This window comes from Lissotriton vulgaris, chromosome 4_1 (assembly GCF_964263255.1).
Source record: "Lissotriton vulgaris chromosome 4_1, aLisVul1.2, whole genome shotgun sequence".
Classification (NCBI taxonomy): domain Eukaryota; kingdom Metazoa; phylum Chordata; class Amphibia; order Caudata; family Salamandridae; genus Lissotriton; species Lissotriton vulgaris.
The window spans coordinates 1,245,738,077-1,245,764,556 of NC_141691.1; positions in this window are offsets into that span (position 1 = coordinate 1,245,738,077).

Here is a 26,480-nt window from a genome sequence, read left to right on the forward strand (position 1 = left end):
TTGTAAAAACGCTAAAGAAAAAATGTGGGAATCCGCTTTTTGAGCAGATTCACACATTTCTCTCTATAGCATTTTTACAAAGCAAATTATTTTCTCTTAAGCACATAATTAGGTATTTTCACTGATTTGTCCTTATTTCTACAGCCCACCAGACAATATAGTCCAGTACTTCACTTGATTTTGATAAACATTGTCTACTTGAACAAAGCGTGTTTTTCAAGTTAACTGGACCAAAAGGAAATTCCAACAGATCAAATGCATTGTGCAATCAGGGTATTGTGTAAGATGATCTAATGTGTCCATCTAAGTATCCTGATGACATTTACAAACCACTCAGCCTTCAGCTTTGTAGTTTAGGATGTAATCAAAACATATTAACTGGACTCCATAAGTAGATTAGCCGATTTTCTTAAAGGACGGTTAGACCTGAAATACTTGGTGTGGTATTCCCCAAAACCATTTTGCCTTCACTTCTCCTGCTTGGCTGAATGTATTTGTGTTGGCTTCAGAACTCCTTGCACTTTAACACAGCTAACCAGTGCTAAAGTGCTTGTACTCTCTCCTTCAAACATGGTAAAATTGTCTTAGACCTAATTGGCACTGTTGTACCAAAAATAATAACCTATAGAGCTATACTTACCAATAGCCCCCCTAATATCAATTACCAATAATCAGTCAGTTGGCAGTGAAGAAGGTTCAATCATTTATTAACAAAGACTCTGACAGAGGAGCCTCTCCTGACCTCACCCCTCGAGGACCACAGAGAAGACTGCTTGCTTACAGTCAAAACCAGGCAGTTACAAGTTGGTTCAGGGGGCCTTAAGGAAGGACCATATATGGCACACATAATTAGTTCAAAGCTTTAGCTATTTATTACTGGGGATGTCAGGAAGGGTGACTCCCTTTTGTCTTGGTGCTTTGGGAGTGCAGGCATGTCGCCTCCCGGAATGTGCTTATCGTGTTCAAAACCAGATGTAACCTTGAGTGTATCTGGGGAAAGGAAAAGACAGTCTACCTTCAGCAGCTCTTCTTTAACTCAAATAAAGGGATCCTGTTTGCTGAGCAGAAGAACACGTGACTACAGCTCAGAATAGGACATAGCCAACAAAATGGCGTCTACATGGTTTTTGGCCTAGTTCACTAATACAAAGGAGAAATACTAAAATGCTCTTACTTAACTGAAAGGAAATACACGAATAAATGCTATATATATAATATATGAAAGGACATATAGGTATAGCATGTTAACAAATATATAGATATGTATACGGGCCCCTAATGAGGGGGAAAGTCGGACATTTATCCTTCAGCACGTTTAGCTTACTCGTAAGTCCTCAGTAAATGGCACTCCATGTCCTCTTGCATTAGGTGCTATTTTCTTAGTGCAAAATGCGTCCTCTGGGCCTTTGTGGGCGCAATTGTGCATTTTACACTAAGAATCTAGCACAAAATGATGGATTATGTCTCAATTATTCATAACTATAATTACTTTAGCATTAGTTGTGAGTAATTATACTGGAGAGAATTACACCACTTATGCCCAGTCCTACCTGTAACATGAATGGGGGAGGTTTTTTTCGTGCTAGTTTTGGCCTTTACTTGAAAGGACATTAATGTCTAGAACTGTAGCTGTAGCAATGGAGGCAAAAGATTCTTAGTATTACATTTCTGGATGTTATTCTGATAATGCTGACCATGCTGCTATATGGACTTTAAGAGATGAATAAGAATGTTTTTTGCAGGTACATTGAGGCAGTTGTGAAAGTGTTTATTGTAAAATTATCAAAAGAAGTGGGGGCATTGCTGCCTCTGACAAAGCTAGTGTTACAGTACCTGCAATGCAATATTTTACTTAGGGCATGCTACATTCTAGGACTGGACAACAAGGTTGTTGACACACTGCCTAATTGACAGTGGTTGAAAGTCTGTGGACCGGCACCATAGGTAAATCAACAAGACACACCAATTTTAGATGACATCTGGGCCATAGGTTTGTTAGGGCATTGAGGCTAACTAAAGAACGTTATCAAAATCCACAAAGAATGGCATATCAACAAACATGGGGTGCACTGCTGTCAGGATTTTTTCAGCAGGTGCAAAACGCATTTCAGCATTAGTGTATAAATGTGATTTATATGCTATTGGTATGGTGTGAACTTCATTGAATGTGATATATGTGTATCCTATTGTTCCCGCGATGACAGGGATCACCAGGTTCATTGTGTTCACATGTATGTGCAAATGTTCAGAAGCTATCATGTCTGATTACATGGAACGTAAAATATTTGTGTGTTCCAGTGCCAATGTGTACTTGAGAAATCTAGACGTATCAAGGCGTAGAATGGTATAACCCATTCCATGTAATCTTGAATGTAGGTTCTGCCAAAAAGTAGGAATCCCAATATGAATTGTATTCTTTTCAATCAATGTCATTGGAGATTGAAGCAACTCTTATTTGTCTAGAAAGTTTGTCGCAAGGCTTTTGCTTTCACTTAACAGCTTATATCCTAGAAAAAGGAGACTGAGGTGAGCAATTTTTGATTTTTTAATTTCACACTTCTAGCCCATGTGAGCAAATCCTAAACTTATGTGATCTAATCTTGTCAAGTGTTCCATGAGGTAATTATCCCTCAGATATATGTCATCGACATAGGAAAATGCCTGTCATCAAAATTTCGTAGTAGCTCTGTTACTCTGGCCGAAAAGAGCCCGGGCTATAGTATACCCTTGGGGCAGTTGACAGAATTGCCTCTGAGAGCTTAGCACCGAACTTGTGATCAGGTGTCTGCTTCCAGGCACTATATTCTGGCTTAAAGATCCATTTGAGATGTCATGTGTAGTTTTGTATTTTCTCTGCACAATGCTGTTCATTAGGGCTACACTGTGTGCAATCTGTACTGCAAATGTGCTGGTAGCCGTGTTTAAGTGTCTGTATCCTTATACTAGACAATATGAATGGTCTGGCCGATTACTGGAAAGAAGGGAGTATTCATAGATTAGGTGCAACTTTCTATTACACCCTGGTATTAGAGTTGTTCCGGGATTTCCCTAACTTGTTTTTCAGCTTCATGTTTAGTTGGATATTGTCATTAAGGTTGTGGGTCGCCCTCAATGGGATCTGTTGGCAAGGAGAATAGGCATCCCACACCACATGGTTGTAGTATAATGCAGGAGCCCGTGCTAACACCCACTCCTTGGCATTTGAATGTTTTACTGATTTTGGAACAAGACCAGAGAAAGCAGGTAAAATTACAATTTTCCCATTTTGACACTAAAAGAATGTCTTACCGGTACTTTAAATCCTCCCAAAAGAGAACATTGATGTTTTTGGGTATGTCCCCCTCCAATTGGAGTTGTGTTTTGTATAAACAATGCATCTGTTTCCATTGAAAAATTATTACTCAGCACTATTCCCTCCTGTTAGACCTGGCACCATTGGCGTGGTTCTCCCTTCCATTTTTGCTGTTGCCTCGTGTTTTTGCTGGTATTAGATGCTTTGGGCACTGTGCCACTCCTATCCAGTGCCACAGTGCAAGTGCTCCCTATTGTAAAGTGATGTATAGATTAGTGATTCCATGTTTGGCTATTTTGGTTTACTTGTCAGACCCTATTCTAGTTCACTGAGTGTGCAAAGGCGTGTAATCCAAATGCTGCTGGTGGGCCTGAAGCACTGGTTGTGCCACACACAGAAGCAGCCTTGTAAAATGTGTCTAAGGTCTGCCATTGCAGAGCCTGCGTGCAGTCTGGTACTGTCTTGCTGACTGGGCAAGTGCACCCACCTACCAGTCCCTAAACCTTCCCTTTTCTTCATATCAGTCACCCCTATGGTAGGCCCAAGGGCAGGGTGTATTATAAGTATAAGGTAGGACAAGCCCTGATGTGTCTGGCATGTCCTACCAGTGAATCACAGCCATTTTCGTTTTTCACTATTGCAAGGCTACCTGTTCTCCATAGACCCGGATGGGCCGTTAGAATTGTTACATTTTATAATCCTAACTGTCTCAGAGAACATGGTAGAAATTCGAGTTTAGTAAGCCTGAACTCAGAATTATAAAATACATCTTTTAGTAAAGTTTCTTTTAATATTCTGTGTTTGCAAATACCACTTTTACAAAGTAGGTATTTGCTTGTCTAACCATTCAAACCTGCCTCTGCTAGTTTGTGTATTCCTATGTCTGGTTTCTGTGAGTAACAGGGCTGGGGAATTCCAGGAGACAGGCTGAGTCACCCAGTGGTGAATAGAGAAATCTGCTTCTAGATGGGAGGGAGGAGTGTACCTGAACTCTGAATAGGGCTGTTCCTGCCTTCCACAATGCTGGCTCCATCCCCTGGGGAGCAGCTGATGTCTCTGCCCTGCACTCTGAAAGAAGAGAAGGAGTCCTGTCAACAAAGTGCTCCAGGACTGTACTTGCCTTCCACATTGCTGGCTCCACCTGCTGTGGGGCATCTAATGTCTCTGCCCTGCACTCTGAAAGGAAAGGAGAAATCTGGTAAACAAAGTGCTCAGGAACTGGTTTGTACTAGGCACAGGCCCCTCTCTCCTCAGAGAACAAAGGATTTTGGGGTATAAATATTGGGACCCTGCTCCCAAGAAATTAGATCACATTGGACTACAAGAAGAAACCTTTACTGAGGAGAGGAACCTGAAGAAACTGAGGAGAGACTATCCCCAAGCTGAAGTGCTGCTTTTGGGATTGGCCTGCAGTGGTTGCCTTACTGCCAAAGGAAGGAGAAAGGAACTTTGTGTACTTTTCTTTCAACTTGTGAAGGATCTCCAAGGGCTTGCAAAACAGCTTGTCTCCTGCTGAAGTCTCACGTACAACAGACTTCACCCCTCAGCTCCCCAGAGTTCTTTTGGAAGTGCCTGCTGCTGTTTTGGGCCTTCTGAGGAACTGCGTGTCGGCAGGAGCTGGAAGCGCGAATCAATGAGAAGAAGCGTGTCGCCACCACTGTGCCTGCCGTCGCAACTCCAAAGGAGGGTATCGCCGCTGGAGCTGTCGCACTGCACCGCATCAGGAGAAGAAACTCGTAACGAGGTTGGAGCGTTTCGCCGTCGCAACTCCGAAGGAGGGTAGCGCCGCTGGAACTATCGCATTGCAGCGCATCTACCAATAGCACCTCGCATCCCTGAGGAGCGCGCCCCCGTCGGAGCTGCTGCGGTCGCATCTTGGATGTCGCCGCTGTAGTTGTTGCATTGAGTGGAAGCTTCACGCATCGTGGAGAAGAGCGTTGCTGCTCGAGTTGTTGACGTCGCATCGTAAGGGTGTCGCCGCTGCAGTCCAGGCATCGAACCGAGAAGTTCTCACATCCCCGAGAAGCGTGCTGCATCTGGAAGATCTTCACGTCTTTATTTCTTTGCACTTGACTTTGAGATTAGCACATTATTCATTTCTTCCACCCTCGATACCCGATTAATGCCGCAATAGTTTAACATAGATCTTAAACCCTACGCTGCTGTCAATAACATGCTGAGTTACTTCAAGTGTCTGGGAATGCATCCTGCATTTAGGCAACTCATTCTAGCCCTTCACTTTCATGCTCACCCTGCACTCACACTGATCACCATGCACTCACACCATTCACCCTGCACTCACAGTGATCACAATGCACTCACACTGATCACCATGCACTCACACCATTCACCCGCTCACCCTGCGCTCACAGTGATCACTCTGCACTTACAATGCACTTGCGCTGTTCACCCTATACCTCACCCTGCAGTATCACGAGTAAACTACACATCCTTCACTCATGTGACACTTCACTCACCAGTCACCCTCACTGCTCAATATGCAACTCACGCAAACAAGCCCATCAGTAATCATACATTCATTCGTCTCATTTTGAACTTGCATCCTCACCCAAATTCACCACCTCACTCACCCTGCAGTCACTCCTCTTACCCCACTCTCGCACTGTTGCATCGCTCACCGTGCACTTACATGGGCACTCTTATCACCAACACAGTGTGCAGAGGGTTAATGTGCCTGCTACAAAGAACGCGTACCATGCAGATCACAGAACTGACTGGGAGTAAACTATGAGTAGCGCTATCAAAAAATGAAATTTTTGTCAGAAAGGTGTTATAGAGAGATGAGGTGCATTGTTGGTGAGTGGCAGTGAAGGAATTCATGGGGAAGGAGGAAACCGGGGTGGGGCACTAAAAAAGACTGTTGCACCGTGTGCGACCAGTGTTAGGACCAGCCCTGGCTGGGAGTGTTAGTCCCTCCGAATTTCTGGTCTATTGACTCCCCTGCTTCTGGCTATTATTATTATTTACATGTGTAGTGCGCTACTGTTACCAAAAGATGTCCTGGGTCTAATAACCATCTGCTACCTGTAGGCAAATGAGAAACACACAGAAGGAGAAGGAGAACCAGCCAAATGGGGTAACCTACAGAGAATTAAGAAAGGTTTTTATATCTTCCTAAAGGATAATAGATTCTTGGTGGAGCAAAGCAAAGGAGGGTGCAAGTTCCATAACTACGCGGCCTGCATCAAAACAGTGAGACAGACAACTCATGCCTTCTTGAATTAGGGAACAATAAGCAGAGTGGCACAGGCCGAAAGGAGCATATGGGTCCAACCCGTATGCTTGGTGATGAGAGGATGAAAGAGTGTGGACACGCAAGAAGAAAGTGTGAGCCAAAGGTGAGGGCTTCTGTTAAAACAAAGGGGAGATGTGAAAGTAGAATGGGGGGACTGGATAGGTGTAAGATACAAATAGACAAAAATTTGAATGGAGAGACAAGGTGAATGAGAAGTGCTGAGGGGCATGGAGGTGACGGGACCAGAGAGGCCATGAGATAAATAAGAGAGACTGTTAGAGATGAGGGCAGTGAAAAGACAGAATGGCAAGAGGTGATTAAAGGTTAAGGGCCATATGTATGAAGCGTTTTTCTTGTCGCAAACGCTGCGAATCGGAAATTCGCAGCGTTTGCGACAAGAAAAACGTGAAATGCGATGTATGAAATTATCGCATCGCAAATGTTAAGGAATCGCAAATGTTGCGATTCCTTAACATTGCACAAGCATTTAGGAAATCGCAAAATGCGATTTCCTAAATGATATGTATGAAATATTTTAAAATTGCGATTTTGGAATAAGATCTCGCAAATTACCACCAACTTTTAGTTGATGGTAAATTGCGAATTCTTTTAAAAAAGCATTTTTTTTAAAAACAAAAGGTGCCATGTGACGCTCATACATGCCCTTTGGGCATGTATGTGCGCCATATGCGCACACATGTCATTTTCAGGGGTGCAGCAGGGTGTTCTTGAGACACCCCTGCACCCTGGAAAATTCGCAAAATTTGCGATTAGCAAATTGCTAATCGCAATTTTGCCTTTCATTTCTATGGACCAAGAGGCCCTTAGAAATGAATGGGATGTATTCCTTATTTGCGAATTCGCAACTTGCGAATTCGCAAATAAGGAATTATTGGAAATCGCTAAAAAATAGCGATTATTTACATACATACCGTTTTGCGATTTCCAAATAGCGATTCCTTAAAATTCGCTATTTGGGATTCGCAAAACAATAGTATGATACATATGGCCCTAAGTGAGAGGTTGAATGGGAGAGTTCAGATGTTGTAAAAAGGGGTGAAAGAAAATGGCCTGCAAAGTGAGAGAAGGATCCAGGGTTAGGAGAGGAGAGAGGGATGGAAGGGAGGGGGTGAAAGGAAAGGTGCATGGGTAAACTGCCTAACTCTGCACAAAACCGCCAGGTTTTTAAGGGACCCCTGCCTCTCCTGGCCAGGGCCTGGTGAGCTTCAAATGTGGCAGCACGTATTCCTGCGGAGTGGAGGGCCCTTCTCAAAGGTTGACTAGAAATCTTTCTGATGTTAATTGCTGTATTTTGGTTATAAACGGGTACTGATGGTATGAAATCTCTCCTCAGTGTTAATGTGTGTAAAAAATGTCAAAATAATGAAGCAATGCTATCCCAAAATACGCGGCATCACATAACATTACTTAAATTCTCTTCCACCACAATTTAGTCAAGCCTGTCTCGTAATTTGGTCCTCACTTGCCTCATAAATCTAGTAGCCCTGCCTACAGGTTTAGACATCTTTGTCAGGAGGGGGTCATTACGCCTCAAAATGTTGACAGGGGGGGTCTCGGCATCCAAAAGTTTGAAGACCTCTGCCTTACAGTGACAACTACTCAAGCACTATTTTCACTGTGGCAGGGTTAGCTGTTCCATAGGAAACCATTACGAGTTAATATTAAAATTAAATGTTATCATCCTGTATGAACCAGTAAAAAAGGTAATACTCTGACTTTTAAAAATATTTATTACTAAACCAATTCATAGGTAAAGTCAGGTTTATGCTAAACATTTTTTTAAATGTTTTTTAAAGTCATAGTTTACATGCAGAAAGCCTCCTGGAACCTGTTTCATAATCTTCCAAATGAATAGCTCCGTAATGAGGTATGAATTTGGTTCTAGAGCTGGGCCAAAGGATATTCTAAGGTAAGGAATCTGCAGCTAGGTCTCAATCAGATAGAGGAATATTAGTTGGGGTGGATGGTAGTTCACCACAAGTAATAACATCACTATTCTTGTTAGGTCCAGTAAAGGTTTCAGTAATTTTAACCTGAGCTCAAACCCTGGTAGTGATTCTCACCACTATCCGTCCATGCCCAGGAACTCAGCCTTCCTCTCCCAGCATCCCACCCCTGAGAGCTTAGTAGCCCGCACCTCAACCTCCAGGATAAATTACCAGGACGTTCCCTATCACACCACCTGAATAGAAAATCCAAGTGGCTGGATACCTTTGGAAAGAGGATTTTCACTCTCATCAGTCTGAAACGGCGTGGTTTTTGGGTCATTATTCTCACACTGTGCGGGATACAGTTGTGCAAGAGCTGCTATGGTAACAGTAGAAGCCTGAGCCAAAATGTCCTAAGCTTGTGCTCACAGGCGAGATGTGTCAAAGTTCACAATCAGATGTGGATTTGATATTACCAACTAGCTAGGCAGAGCCATTGCTTCCATGGTGGCACTTTGATGTCACATATGGGTAAGGGCACTGGGTATTCAGGGGATGTCCAGGCACTTACGGAGACTAGACAGTTTTGGCACTTAAGCATTGTCAACAAAGTAGGGCCAACTGTAGGCCGTTCAGCACAGCTCAACAATGTGGCAGGAAGTACCAGCTCTTCTGGCCAAAGGAGCTATTAGAAGGATACCAGCATCAGAAGTATGTCATGGTTGCCTCTCCCACTACTTTCCGGTGCTGAAAAAGATTGGAGGCCTCTACCTTATCCACTTTAGACTTACGCCCTCTCCACTATTTTCTGAAGAAGGGAAAGTTCAAAATACTCACTTTGGCTCAGGTACTCTCTCCCCTCAATCCTAGAGACAGGATGGTAAACCTGGACTTGCATGACTACTACATCCATTTCCTGATCTTGCCTGTCCACAGATGTTACCTGTGGTTCATGGTAAACCATGGTAAGCCAACAGCACTTTCTATTCACTGTATTACCCTTCCACCTTACCAGAGCTCCTCAAGTTTGCAATAGTTGCAGCACGTCTGCAAAGGTCAGGGGTTTCAGTATTCCCCTAACTGGATGACTGGCTGTTGAAGATGTAATCGCTAGGCAATTGGTTTTCACCTTAGGACTACAGCTGAACTTTTGAATTTGCTCGGTTTCACTATCAACTTGCCAATGTCACACCTGACTCCCTCTCAGACACTCCCTTTCAGTTCAATTTCAAGCTTATCCTCCAGAACTGCTACTCCAGTATAGTTGGGCTATGATTCCAATGATTCAGCCTATGTTGTGGATTTTGATGAGACTGATTCTAAGGCTGCTGGATTTCATGGCCTCCTGCAGTCTGCTGATAAAATATGCCTGCTGGCATATGCAGGCTCTGCACTGTGATCTGGAGTCCTAGTGGGCACAGTATCAGGTGAAATTCTCCAACCTGGTTCAGATATCAGAGGGCACTGCAAAAGCAGTGGTGGCTCATGAATAACAAATGGGCCAGCGGCAGACTCCTCTCTCTTCCCCGTCCAGTGTTCACAGTAGTGAGAGGTGCATCACATCTGGGTTGGGGCGGCCATCTGGGAGAGGTGGAGATCAGAGGACTCTGGTCTCTGGTGGAGTCTCAGCTCCATATCAACATGTTGGATCTGAGCGAGATTTACCTGGCATTGAAAGCTTTTATTCCTTCCATCAAGGTAAGGCTGTTTCAGATGTTCAAGGACAAAACCACCACCATGTGGCATTGAAAGAGGCAGGTTGGAGTGGAGACCATGGACTTTGTGTCAAGTGGCCCTGTGCCTCTAAACATGCACGGACATTAGGAAATTGTCCTAGTGGTTCAACATCTGGCAGGCTCTCTAAATGCCAGAGCTGACAAATTCAGCTGTCGATGCCATACAGATCATGGATGGCTTCTCCATCTACAGGTGGTGTAAGTTCTCTTCAGAGAAGGGGGAGACCTTGGTTAGATGTATTCAATAGCATCTAGAACATGCAATGTTAGCGCTTCTCTGCACTGAAGTTTCCAAAGCGGCTCTTGCTGGGAGATGCATTTTCTTACAAGTGGAGCTCAGGACTACTGTACGCTTTTCCGCGGATATCACGACTGTCCAGAGTCCTCAATATAAGGAACAACCAGGCCCAAGTCATCTCAGTGACTGGACAAGGAGAGCATTACATCACTGAGTTCCTGAGCATGCACATCTGTCCTCTGATTAGGTTAAACCTTTAGGAGTAGGATCTCCTGTTGCAGCAACAGGGCAGAGTCCTCCACCCGAACATGTAAACTCTCCATCTAAATGAGTTGGGATTGAGCAGCAACAGTTGAGGGCATTTCACCTTCCTCCCGAAGTCCACTTCATTAAAATCTGCTATGCAATGGCTAAGAGGCAGCCCCAAGAGGATTTAAGGCTCTTTCCTCCAGAGTAAACTGTGACAGTTGACTGGCTACAGGAGTCCCAGTTCTAGACATCTGTCAGGCAGCTACGTTGACATCGCTGCCAAAAACGACTGCCTAGGCAGACAGGTCCGGCGTGATGGGCATTTCAATCTTTCGGTCCTCCAGGGCTTCTTAGTGTAACACAGTTCGCAGACCCACCAATGGAGAGAGATTGCTTTGGTATCTATTTTAAGGTAAGAAATCTGCATCTAGAAGTCGATTTACTTACCATTAGTAACAGCTAGCACAGATTCCTTACCAACCCTCCCATTCTCCACATTCTGAAAACTGTATACCTTACATTGAAGAGATCCTTCATGACCTCACCCTACCACAATGGTAATTCCATTTCAGTTTGGCTCTGTGCTTCTGGTGCTTGAAAACAGTTAAGAACTGAGTTTAGCGCACTAGGGTGGTGCCTAAATGGGCATTGTGCTTGTCAAATCCAGCGCAGATGATGCCAACAACGCCGACGATGCCTTGCGTAGCCGAACAACTCCACCTATGGGAGCACAAGGTGAGTGCTCAATTATTCTAAGGGAGGGAATCTGTGGCTAGATAAATTCTGTACCACATAAGGTGTTATACCTATCTGGGGGAATAGTCTAAGGTAATGAATATACAACTAGATAAAGCTCTACCAGATAAGGGGTTACCAAAGGTAAGTAACTTGTTTTTCTCACAATCATCATAATCACACATTTTCACTGCAGGGACTTTAGGATGCCGATACTCACACACTATCTCTATGGGGACCAGAGCATCAATCTAATCACAAACTATCTAGAGTGAATTTTACCTGATTATCACCACACACTACCTTTGTGGGGCATGGATAGGACTATAATCACACACTATCTCTGTGGTTACATGGGCATCACTATCAACACTTATTGTCTCTGTTGAGTCCCTAGGCATCACTCTCATCAGACACTGTGTGATATGGACATGGCTGACATCAATGATAATATCTGAGAACTCTAATCACCCACTACCTCTGTGTGGACCTAGGCATTACTACCATATCAGACTATCTCTAGTGACTTGAACATTTTTATAATCAAACTTTATCTCTGTGGGGACTTGAGTTTCACTATCATCACACACTATCTATGTGGGGAATGGACATGACTTACATCACACACAATCTCTATAGAATTGAACTTGGCTATAATCACATACTATTGCTACGGATGCTAGAATATGATTATCATGACATGCCATCGCTGTGGGGAACCGGCATCACTCTAATCACAAACTATCTCTGTGGGGACCTGAGGATAACTCTATCCACATACTATCTCTGAGGAGACCAGGGCATTAATCTAATCCTACATTATCTCTGTGGGACACAGAGAGTTTTTTACATTAAGCTTGGCTTCTATGTGTCATAGCTATTAGGGATTGAGCGTAGGTTTAAAGTACTGAAACCTTTACTGGACCAAACACGATTAGTGACATTATTACTTGTGATGGACTAGCATCCACCCCAACTAATAATTCACTTCCCACAATTATAATCACACATCATCACTGCAGGGACTGGAGGATGCCTACCATCTCACAGTATCTCTGTAACACCCAGGGCATCACTCTAATCACACACTATCTCTAGTGAGTTCACCATGATTATCATTACACTCTAGCTCTGTGGGACCTGGATGTGACTATAATCACACAATAGTTCTGTGGGGTTTTGGGCACCACTATCATCACACACTATCGCTGTGAGGCCCCAGCATCACTATTATCAGACATTAGCTCTGTGGGACATAAACACAACAGACATCACAAACAATCTTAAAGGAGGCTTAAATAAGTCTATATTCACATTCTATCTCAGTGGGGACTTGAACATGATTGTATTCATACACGATCTCTGTGGGGACCTAGGCATTACTAACATCACACACTATCTCTGTGCGGGCACAGCATCACTATTATCAGACACTAGCTCTGTGAGACATAGACACAACAGACAATACACACAATCTTAAAGGAGGCTTGAATAAGTCTATAATCACATTATATCTCAGTGGGGAATTGAACATGATTGTATTCATACACAATCTCTATGGGTACCTAGGCATTACTAACATCACTCACCATCGCTGGTTACTTCAACATGATTATCATCACACACTATCTCTATGGGGACTTGAATATGATAATAATCACACAGGATCCCTGTGTGGACCTGGGTATTGCTATCAATACACACTAACTTTGGGGATCTTCAATCAATCAATCAGCAGATTTGTAAAGCACGCTACTCACCCGCTAGGGTCTCAAGGCGCTTGGGGGGGGGGGTGGTGAGGGTACTGCTATTGCTGGAAGAGCCAGGTCTTGGGTTGCTTCCTGAAGGAGAGGTGGTCCTGGGTCAGCCGAAGGAGTGCGGGTAGGGAGTTCCATGTCTTGGCCGCTAGGTAGGGGAAGGATCTTCCCCCGGTGGTGGTTCTGCGAATCCGTGGGACAGTGGCGAGGGTGAGGCTGGCAGATCGGAGCTGGCAGGTGGGAGTGTAGAACATGAGGCGGTTGTTGAGGTATGTGGGGCTCTTGTCATGGAGGGCTTTGTGTGCGTGGGTGAGGAGCCTGAACGTGATCCTCTTGTTGACCGGGAGCCAGTGCGAGTCTCTCAGGTGGGCGGAGATGTGGCTGTGGCGGGGGATGTCCAGGATGAGTCGTGCAGAGGCGTTTTGTATGCGCTGGAGTCTTTTCTGTCGTTTGTCTGTGGTTCCGGTGTAGAGGGCGTTCCCATAGTCCAGTATCACTATCATCACACACTATCTCTGTGGGACATGGACATGACTGACATCACACATGATCTCTGCAGAGACTTGAACATGATTATAATCACAAACAATCTCTGTGGGGGCCTAGGCATCACTATTATCAAACACTATTGTTATGGCTTCAATATGATTATCATCACACATCCCTATCACCACACTATCTCTGTAGGGACTTGAACATGATTATAATTACATACTCTCTCTGTGGGGACTTGGGAAATGCTATCATCACACACTGTCTTGGGGACCTGGCATCATTATCATTACACACTATCTCTGTGGGACATGGGCATGACTGACCTCACACATGATCTCTACAAGGAAATCAACATGACTATAATCTCAAACTATCACTGTGGGAACATAAGCATCACTATCATCAAACACTTTCTCTAGAAACTTCAACATAATTATCATCACACATTAACTCTGTGGGGACTTGGGTATTGCTAACATCACGCACTATCTTTGGGGACCTTGGCATCACTATCATCGTACACTCTCTCTAGGACTTGGAAATGACTTACATCACATATGATCTCTGCAGAGAAATCAACATCACTATAATCACACGCTATCTCTGTGGGACATAGACAAGACTCAAATCGCACAAGATTTTTAAGGAGACTTGAACAGGTCTATAATAATAATCTATCTCAGCGGGGAAATTAACATGAATATATTCACTCAGTATCTCTGTGGGGACCTAGGCATCACTATCATCACACATCATATCTAGTGACTTCAAAATCATTATCATCACACACTATGTCTGTGGGGACTTGATTATGATTATAATCACACATCTGGGGGGACTTGGGTATTGCTATCATCACACACTATCTTTGGGTATATTGGCATCACTATCATCATACACTATCTATGTGGGACATGGACATGGCAGACATCACATATGATCTCTACAGAGACTTGAACATGGCTATAATCACACGCTATCTCTGTGGGGACTTCAACAAGAATATCTTCACACACTATTTCTGTGGGGACTTGAACATGATGATATTCACACACTATCTCTGTTGGGACATAGGCATCCATACCATTACACATCTCTAGTGACTTCAACATGAATATCATCACACAATATCAATGTGGGGACTTGGGTATTGCTAACATCACACACTATCTTTGGGGACCTTGGCATCACTACATCAAACACGATCTCTGTGGGACATGGACATGACTGACATCCCACATGATCTCTGCAGAGAAATCAGCATCACCATAATCACACACTATTGCAGTGGGAACATAGGCATCACTATTGTCAAGGCCTATCTCCAGCGACATGATTATCATCACACACTATCTCTGTTGGGATTTGAACATGACTATAATCACACACTATCCACTTGGGGACCTAGGCATCACAATTATTAAACACTATCTTGAGTGACTTCAACATGATTATCGTCACACAGTACCTCTGTGGGGACTTAAACATGATTATAACTACACACTATGTGGCTCATTAGGATTGCGGATTTTCCACATCCTCTGGGCCGGCTGAAGCCACCGCCGGCCCGGATGATGTGGAAAATCCGCTGCAAACCCACCAAAGACCCACTGCCACATTAAGATGGCTGGTGGGTCCTGGTTTCAGTCCGCTGCTTTTCCGCCGCGGTTGGCTTACAACCACGGCGGGAAAGCTCTAATATGGTGGCGGTGTCTCTCAGACCCCGCCAGCCATATTAGGATGTGTTTAAAAAAATGCTTTTCCGCAGCGGGTTTTCCGCCGTGGAAAAGCATGAGGAACTTCACTGCGAGGGCCCGTTGCGGGCCCCCTCGGTGAAGGGGGGGTGCGGGGTGCACATGGGGGGTACCTATGGTACTCCCCTGTATTTGTATGCATTTTTACCAGTGCGGCAGGTGCAGCTTGAAGCCGAACCCGTCTCAATGGTAAAAATAGAGGATGTGACCGCCAGGGTTGCGGTCACATCCTAATTTCACAGGAAGCAACTCCGCAGGCCATGCATAGGTTCACTCCTACTCAGGGTTCGCGGACGGACGCAAGTCCGTCCGCGATCCTAATGGGCCCCTTAGTTTGTGGAGACTTGGGTATTGATATGATCACACATTAACTTTGGGGACCTTGGCATCACTGTCATCACACACTATCTCTGTAGGACAATAAAAAATCAAACACATTGGCAAAATAGGCTGAGACATTGTGTTTGATTTTTCATTATATAATTAAGGCACATTGGCAAAATAGGTTGAGACATTGTGTTTGATTTTTCATTGCACAATTAAGGGTTTCAAAGATAGATTTTTTCCCTTTTTTCCTTGTTCAAACTTTATTGATTATTTCAAGGAAACTGATATCTGAAATGATCACTGTTGTTGTTTATTGACAATATTTATTCACAATTATTATTTGTATGCTTTGTGATATTGTCTTGTATAGCACTATTATTATTAATATTAGATTATTTTTTCAAAATACACAATGAAATGTTTTGAGATGTTGTGAACCATTGATGATTTTTTATTCTCTGTACACCAATGTATGAAATTTGAAATGAAGAGATAAGTCGAAAGGGTATAATTAAATGTACCAGGATAAACAGAAGAAAAGTGTTTGTCTTTTAGCATAAAGAAACTACGCTTTTGAAATCAGTTTGAAGTGCAGGCTACTTTTCCAGAGATAATAAGTCAGGATTTTAGCAGATGTTAGATTTTGGCGAAAACTGCAGTTTTCAACAAAATCTAATGTGTGCTAAAATCATGTGGGCTGCCTTGTAAATATTGCGATGTAAACATCAGCGATATTTGCAAGGTAGTCCCTCTGGGGTACGCCCAGTAACGCCCACTCTGCATCTCATTGGAGATGCAAAGGGAGGTGTTGGGAAAAAGAGTGCTAACATGCGATTATGCATGTTAGCACCCTCTTGTAAATAGGGTGCTGGTTTTATCTCCGCTTTTTTGGCTTTGTAAGATACTCGCAGCAATGGTACTTTTCCCACACCTGAGCGATGCGATGAATTCCGCAAGTGAAGGATGCATCTGTTCTTGCAGCGGCAACAGGCGCTGCGACAATCGCAATCTTCGCGGCACCGGGAATTTCATCGCACTGACGGGGATGTGCTCCGAAAGCGAGCGATGCATGAAAATTTGCAGATAGTCTTAGTTTCTTGTTCTCCAGCTTTCCAAACAGCAGGTCACAACTTCCAGATGCCCCTCAGTCGGATTCAGCACTCAGGAAGAGCAAAACTCTCTCAGCAGAGTTCAGGGAAAGCTGAGGGTGAAGTCCTTTTGTTCCTGTACTTTTAACAGGAGGCCAGCTCACAACAAGCCCTTGGAGATCTCTTCAAGCAAGGGGACAAAGCAACAACAAAGTCCTTCCCCTCTCCTTGGCAGCAAAGTAACTGCAGGCCAGTCCAGCAAAGCAACAGCAGGACAGTCTTCCTTCTTCAGTCTTCCAGCTTTCTCTTTGGCAGAGGTTCCTTCTTGATTCCAGGATGATCTAATTTTCTGTAGACAGGGGCCCTGTACTTATACCCCTAAAAGTGTTTGTTCCCTTAGTGCAGAAGGGTTCTGAGCCCGGTCTGATCCAGTTCTGGGTGTTCCTTGAGCACTTTGTTTTCCTGGTCTCTCCTTTTTTTTCAGAGAGAGGGGCAGAGTCGTCAGACACCCAGCAGGAGGTGGAGCCAGCATTGTGGAAGGCAGGCACAGCCCTATTCAAGCCCAGGTGCTACCCCCTCCTACCACTCTAGATGCATATGGAGCTATTCAGCCGAGGCATGGCCCACTCAGCCTCTGGGAGCCACCCAGCCCCTGTCACTCACAAACCAGACAGTCAATTCACAAACAGGCCAAGGCACACAGAAAGGTCAGACAAGAGAACAGCAACTTTCTAAAAGTGCTGTTCTCAAACACAGGATTTAAAAACAACCTTTCCTAAAAGATATTTTATTAGATTTTGAGTTCAGGGATTCCAGACTTTAATGTCCTGCCTTGCTCCTATGGGAAGATATGCTGGTAGCCACTGTAGCCAGCGTTCCCCATGACAGCCTATGGGCAAGGTAGCCTTACAGTAGTGAAAACGAAAATGGCTGTTATTACTACCAGAGCATGTCACCTGCACTAGTACAAGCTCTACCTTCCACATACACTGCACCCTGCCCAAGGGTGTACCTTAGGCCTTCCATAGGGATGACCAATGTGCACAGAAAGCGAAGGTTTAGGCCTGGTCAGAGGGGACACTGACCAGGAAGGCATAGCAGTTCACAGACTGCACACAGGCACTGCGGTGGCAGGCCTGTGACACCATTTTAGGGCTACTCATGTGGGTGGCACAATTAGTGCTGCAGGCCCACTAGTAGCATTTGTTAATACCAGCCCTGGCACACTCAATGCACTTTACTAGGGACTTCTTGGTGACACAAATATGCCAATCATTGATAACCAATTACCATCATAATTTACACAGGGAGCACTTACACTTTGACACTGATCAGCAGTGGCAAAGTGCCCAAAGCATCTAAACGAGCAAAAACAAAATCCAGCACAGCATCAAAAATACAGGAGGTAGAGGTAAAAAGAGAGGGGAAACCACACCAAGGATGCCAGGTCTAACAATGCTGCAAATCATATAGAAATAGATTATGATGTTATATGTGTCTATTGCTGATAAAATAAATATTTATGCATTTTCCTTCGACTGTATTCAATCACAGATGGCAATTATTCAGTAGATCCTCACAAGGATGGTAGCATCAGTTCAAGTCCCCAAATTGATGGTTCTGTGCGTGCGATTAAATAACAATATATTTGCAAATTTACAGCAGAAGCCTTTATCTTTTTTTTCTAAATATTTTTTTTAATATTTTCCTAATATTAATATAGTTTGAAAACATTGGTAAAGATTAGTCCCCAACAGGCAAGTGTCCGCACATTGGGCCAGATGATTCAAAGGCATTTTCCCATTCTGTGTCTATGAGAAAATGTGTTTATGCATATGTCCCAATGTCTCTACAAGGATGGTAACGTGTGTGTGGGGAGGGGGTGGTGAATGTGTGTGTGCGCATGTGTACATGTATGTGTCTATGAGGCACAGTTTCTAAGGGAAATTAATAGGTTAGTGTGCATAAACGTGCAGTGTGTTTAGTCAGAGCTTTTTCGTTTAATGTGTTTCAGTAATTCAAGGAGGACTACTCCTAAATAATAGATGGCCATTGAATACATTCAAACCGCCTAAAATGCGCTTTTTAGCATCCAGTTCTTCTTGGCATGCAATGTCTCAATTTGTTTTTTTCTTTTCTTTGGGTCTGCTCATTTTGATGTCAGCTTATTCGACTGAATGCTGCATCATGAAAGAAGAGGGAAGAAAGACCCAGCAGGCCACTCACGCTTTCAAACTTTCCCCTCTGGCAAATCATTTTTGTGCCTCGGTTTAGAAAAAAAGGACACTTTGTTCTCTGCTTCCATGAAGTTTACCTGCCTGTTGCAGTGCAACCTGTTCCCAGGAGGGTAGCTGAGTAACTCATAACGTAAAGAAGACCGAGGAAAAGGCCAGTTTGTGGTGCAGTTGCCTCAAGGAATATGGACAAAGGAGAGGCGGGACTCAAACGGCGCAAACTGAGACCTAACGGGGGCGCCGCGCTACTTCTTTTCATGTCTGCAGTTGTGCATTTAACTCTGAGGGATGTTTGGGGCGTTGCAAACAGCAAAACATACATAAAAAGGAGAGCAAATAGAAATATGCTGTGGCAAGAAGAGAGAAGTGAGTTGAAAGGCTACTGGCGGCAATTTCAGAAATGATGAAATTGTTAGTATAGTAGGCCGACAATGAAAAACTAGCTTTCAATGTACATTTTTATCAGCTTTTTCCACAACACAAAGCCATTAGACATACCTCTGTAAACACCCACATTCACAACTGTAAATCTTGCATTGATTCTCAATAAATAAACTTAGTGACTCTCACATCTTTTTGTTAGACTTCCATGATATGAAATCACAAAATGTACTGTTAAGTGACCAGTTGACAAAAAACAGCACATTCCATTATATATATTTATGCCTAGGACTTTCATAGATTTACTCTGTTTTGTTATTCACGAAAATTAAACGAAATATGATTCGATCTACAAAAATCACAGATGTTTTACTTCCACTATCCCCACTCCTGGTTTGTTTGAATGTAGAAAATGTGTTGTTTTACGATTTGGGGAAATGTCCTTTTGTTTACTCTCTTGGTGCTGGTAACTGTCTATATATCTGTTTCTGTCTCATGCTTGTTGCAGCGCACGTATTTTATACTAGATTGACGCTGGTTCAATCAATGCTTATTGAAACGTCACCATGTTTTATTCTATATATCTCTCTTTGAACAAGTGAGCCCGAGTGACATAGCAAAAAGTACTGTACTGTTTCCACGACCCCTGAGGGGTCAGGGTTGTCATGTTCAACAGTTGCCAGACATTTTTCGCTCCTTGGTAAGGTTGTGGGGCTTGTAGTGGCACTGTGAGCTAGCTGGTCTACAGACTAACATACCCTTGGAGGTGTCTGGAATCAGTTTGGACACCAATCCCTTAGTTTATGTTGTCTAAAATGTGCAGATCCTGTATAGATTTGTAGGAACTGCACAGCAATATTTTCCCTGATTTCTCTCAGCATAGCAACATTGGTCCATGTGGTGACAGCCCTTCTCCTACGCTTCCAGAAGAGAAGGTGTTTGGGGTATTTTCAGTCGTAGGCACATTTATTATAACCCTTTTATTGAGTACTTCCAGATGCCCACTAAAGCATGGCTTTTTGGGTACTCACAAAAGAAAAAGCATGTATGACTGAAAAACAGCAATTTCAAATTTTCAGCATATGCTTGTTCTCCAACTTTTACACCTAAAAGACTGCCCCTCGGTGAGCAATCAGATCTTAGGCGTTTTGGGGAATTCTCTTACTGAGTGCCAGTAATTTTCCACTGTGGACACATGCATTAACCTGCTACTTTCCAGAGCATAGTTCCGTGTGCATTTTCAGAGCATCATCTCAACTTTATCTTTCCAGATGTTTGGGGACTTCTATAAACTTCTCAGATTGGCTCCTCTGATCTGCTAGCTCTCACTCTTGTCTCGTCCTTTCTAACCAGGGCAGTTACGAACGTTAATTCTGGCATTTTCCCATTTAGTCCTATTCATAAACATAATCCATCATAAAGAACAACTTTAAGGTATCTATCAGAGCCGGACTGGGACAGTAACCAGCCCTGGCAGATTGCTGCCTGACCGGCCCTGGGTGGGGTGTCAGGGGTGCTGCTCCCACTTTTGTTACAGCTGGCTCGATATTGCAGCTTTGCCGCAAAACCGGACCCCAGTAACAAAACTGACCCCAACAGGCACAAAACTAGCCCCCACGCCTCAGGCCTACTGGGCATTTCCCCTCAGGCCTACCGGGGAAATGCCCAGTGCCTGCTACGGCCAGTCCGGCCCTGGTATCTAATAATGTAAATGGAGTGATCGGTGATGCAACACAAAGTAGATTAGTAGTCCAGCTCATAATCTCACAAGGACTCTGTTATGAAAGGTTCCACAGAAATGGAAAGGTTCTTGCCATGTTCTGAGCACGGATTTAGGGCCTACAACAATAGTGGAGCGATGATCTGAGAGCATACCATTGGGACTGAGCAGCGTTATCTCTTATGCTGGGTCACCCCACTCCCCTCTATTCTGTGTCAATAACAATAGTGGAACATTCTACTTAACCTCTCACAGTCTCACCTGGCCCAGTGGCGTAGCGAGGGTGCTATGTGCTCTTCTGCAAGTAAGAAATATGCATCTGGTTGAGTTGTGAAAGGCAGCCACAATTTGAGGGCCTTGGACTATGCACACAATTGGGGCCCCAGTGTCGCTGAACACGTTGCTTTAATGACAGATGCTACACAGCTTTACTTTCTCCTAAATTGTTTTACTGAGGTAGAAAACACATTTAATCAGACCACTCCTTCTGTGCAAAACCCAGAGATATCTTTTCCGATGAATCCTTGCCGAGTTGTCCTTTTTTAAGCAAGAATAAATGTGGCAGGTTTGCGATTAACAAGACGATAACACAAAATGTGACACATGGTAGCGTCACTCAGCAGACATAATTCACATACACTATGACAAAGCATTAGAGTGCCCATCGCTAATGTGGATGCCAGCTGAGTTAATTATTTCTTACAGCACGAAATGGGATCAAAGAGCGGAAATGAAATGGTGCATCCTTCCTGCGTGCTCCAGATGTTCAAATCCTGTTGTTTTGTAGTCCAGGAGAATGCATCACGAATACAGAAACAGGTGCTAAATTGAGGCGTATTTTGAGCTTTATTGAAGAAAGACCAACGCTTGGCATCCTCACACTAATACAATAATCTGTTCACACACATTTTCAGATAAACATAATAGAATTAGCAAACATATCCATCTGAAAAGCGTTGGGTGCATATGTTGCTATTATGATTTGTTTTATAGCAATATCACTAGAATATTAATATAGATTGGATTATGAACCTCAGAAATATCCAGACCCTTTTTAACAATTAGAGCTTATTTATAATCCCCTTGCGCCACCTGTACGTCACTTTCCCCTATATTGATAGTGATGCAACGGTGGCACAAGGGCCTTGTAAATAAACTCCTTGTGTTTTTATGACGTGCCTGTCACTAGAAGGCCAATGAAGAGTGTTGCCTTTAATGTCATGTATGACATTGGCAACTTACATATGTTAGACTGCGACGTACAATACTGACTGTCAGCAGGGCCAAAAGCAGTGCTTAATTTGTAAAATATTAAGTGCCAGGGCTCTGACAAGGAGGCCACTGCAGCTTGCACCACCCATCGCGCTTGTCACTGCTGCCAAAACAACTAGTAACCATCTCTTTCGCATGTGAATGCGACACTTCAGATTATTCCAGGTCCCCAAAGCTAAAGGAATGGCTGGGAAGGCAGGTATGACCAATTATAATGTATATTGTATCTCTAAATAACCATTGTTCTGCTCATCTCTAAATTAGATGAGCAGCGCCACCATGTGGTAGACTATCCTAAGTATGGTGTTGACAATTAGGTGCTGGTGCTGAGCACCGGAAAACACCAGCTCAAATTAAGCACTGGCCAAAAGCCACAAAATAGACGTTTAAATACATTGTTTAACCTTATAATAAAAAAATATCACGGCCGGATGGAGAAAGGTGTCTCGAGAGCATGCAAACCATAATTTCTGTAGATTGTTGATCACTCCCCTATGCACACCTGAAAATCATGCATGTGCACTTAAACAGTCTAGAGCTCCTACTACTGCCTGTGCATGGTCTTCTGACCAAGCAAGGACCTTTCAGACAACGTTCCTGTGCGTGTGAGGCTGCCACCTCGAATCCAGCTGCTCTCCAATTTTGCTCTCTCACCCTCTCTCACTCTTTGGTCCACTCTCTGTTGAGTTTTGTTTGATTTCTTTGTTTTTGCTACTGGTTCGTTGCTTGCCTGTTTCTTGTTGCCTTGTCGGCTGACTCTGACTCTACTATCCCACCGCATTGTTTGCTGTCTTTTCTGCATCTTTCTCTTGATCACATATCCCACTCTCACTCTTACCTCTTTTCTCTCAGCACTGATTAATTTCTTAGCTGTTTTTGATCTTTCTGCCCTCGTTTTCTATTACTTTTCACATCTTGATCACTTCTGCTTTTGAACTTTTGCCCTTTTCTTTCGTGTTCCTTCACTTTTTTCCACATATTGCTCGTTTTTCCCTTTCTTTCTATTTTCAGCTTGACTTTCTATTTACACTTTGCTTGTTGTTCACCCTTTTCTTTGTTCTCTCCCTTTGCCTTCCCACATGATCCTTACCACTTTTTGCTCCCACCTTGTTGCACTCTCACGCTCTCAAAGCTTCCCAGTTCCCTTGCCATCCCAGCCCAACCAATTGCCTCCTGGTCGCCCTATGAATATTATGGACCTTATTACAATGTCGGGTGGACTTGATTTCGCCCAACATCATTTCGGTGCTGGAACCATTCCAGCATTGGCGGTTCCGACCACCAAATTACAATGCGACCACCCTTGGTGGGGTCGCTGCAACACAAGCTCCCGTAGAGAAATTGTAGTTTGTATAAATCCCTGCACTGTGTGGCAGGCACCTCGTGGTGCATGCCATATGGTGCAGGGATTTACAGGGGGGCACTATAGGTGTCCCCTCGGCCCCCAACTGGAGGCCATATGGAGTAAGGGGCACTGCTGGAAACCACCAAAGTCACTTTCCGACAGGCTTTTCATGTCGGAAAGACCAACATGAAAAGTCTGTGGAAAACTGACATCGTAATCCCGATGGTTGAAACGCTGTCTTTAAGGGATTACGTGCTGGTTTCTCCTGGCCAACGGGCTCCTTCAGCCCATCTAAAGCCAGCTGGAATGATCGGCCAGTTTCACTTCTGACCGCCATCATTGTAATACTGCGGTTGAAAGTGAAACCGAAGATGTTGATTGGAAAGTCTCCAACCACAGGTCAAAGGCTTTCCGACCAACATAAAAATTAAGCTCCTAATGGTGCCCACAGAGCAGAGGCTGGCTAGTGCAAATGCAAGTCTGCCTGAGCCCCACTCTCAAACAGTGTCATGAATTCTGGTCCTCCCCACAAACACTAACCTGCTGCAACCTTCCAAGGCCTCAAGGCTGTTCACCGCTGACCACCTTGCTACTGCGCCACACCTCACTAATCAGAAGAAGCATTCTCCTGCACCGTCTAGAAGCTCTCCACTACTCTCCCTTACCCACTGCTCATAACTCATGCATCCACAGCACTCATTACTCGACTCATTCACAACCACACTGACTATTCACTGACCACACCAAACTCTCCACTCTCCTCCACACCTGCATAGTCCTCCACTCTCTCTCTCTCTCTCTCTCTCTCTCTCTATCACCAAAAGTGCCAGAGATCTGAGACCTGTTACACAACCACGCACCAAACGTGTTGTTTCTCACAGCAAAGTGGTTAAATCCATCATCTACCCCCTACATCACCAAAGCCATCCCCACCGATTAGAATATCATCAGACAAGACAGACTACACAATTCCAACAGCATAATAGGCATCATGTTCAAGGACTCCATCAGCTACATCATCCCCTCAACAATTTAGAACATCAGTCTTTCAAGTTACACATCATAAATAATTTCACCCTGAGCAGTGCCATCATCTACAGTTCTCCGGGATGATGGACCACTCTCACCAACTCCATTGCAGACATTGTCGCACCATTCATTCTCAACTCATGTTGCTTTTATTTGCCTCAGAGACATACATTTCCACCTCGAAGACTGCACCAACTTTAAATCAACTGCAGTACTCAAAAACCTGGACAACCTTGGCCTCACCCACACTGTTAGAAATGGGGGTCTCCAGTTGACAGCGGCTTGCACACCGTCCAAGTAGGGCCCCTTCCTTCTAGTCAGGGTAAGGGAGTTACACACCCAAGATAACCACTGCTCAGCCCCTTGGTAGCTTGGCATGAGAAGACAGGCTTATCTCAGAGGCAATGTACATAACTCACACAGCAACACAGTGAAAAAATCTCAATGGACACCAAACCAGTTTAGAAAAATAAACTATCTTTATCTAAACCAAACAAGTCCAAGGAAGCTATGGATGCAGTGATTTTACACCAAGCACATTCAGATGCATCACAATTCACAAAGCAAAACAGCTGCAGAGGACGGAAGAGTTGGAAAAAACAGTGATACGTCAGTTTTTGAGTACTTGGGGCAGCGATGCATCAGTTCTGCTGCATGCAGGAGAAGTCTTGGGTTGAACACAGATTGATGGGGGAAGCAATGCATTGAAATCCCATGACGGTTCTGGTCTGTGGGCGATGCATCAGAAATATTGTTGCACAGGTGTGATGTGTGGGAATCTGGATGCGCTGGATATCGATGTGAAAGTGGCAAACAGGCACTGCATCTGTTTATTTCAGCTGCAGAGCAGTGCCTGCGTCAGATTCAGTGCGGGGTCTCTGACTTTGGATACACGCTGTGTTGAACAAAATCTGCAGTGTTTCCTTTGGATGCTGACAGGTGCTGCATTGATTTTTCGGCCACTCAGTGGCGGTGCCTGGAGATTTGCTCAAACGCTCTGTCCATTATCCCCTTTTGTATTGCTTTGGAAATTTCTCCAGCACAGCAGTGCAAAAGACTGGAAGGGCGATACATTGATTTTGATGGTTTCAAGCAGCAGAACATTCTCCAAGGCCCCAGAACTGGAATTGGTACCACAAGGCAGGTCAGAAGTCCCAACAGTGGAGGTCAGGGATGCTGCAGTTGAAGTCTTTGATAGCCCTGAGACTTCTAATAGGAAGCAATCACACATCAGCCCTTGGAGAAACTTCACAAGCAGGATATGCAGCAAAGACCCAGTCCTTTTTCTCTCCAAAGCAGAAGCAGCTACTGCAGGCCAACCAAACAAAGCAACACACAGCAATTGGGCAGTACTCCACCTAACAGCTCTTCAGCTCTTCTCCTTGGCAGATGTTCCTCTTGATCCAGAAGTGTTTTAACACTCTCAGGTTTCATGACCAATACTCATACCCCTTTAGGCCTTTGAAGCCTTTTAGTTTACAACTTCCTGCCTTGCCTGAACTAGGCTCCAGACACACTCCAGGGGGGTGGAAACAGCATTGTGATCAGACAGGCACAGCCCTTTTCAGGTGCAGGTGCAGGTAACAGCTCCTCCCACCAATCTAGCTCAGGAAGGACCATCAG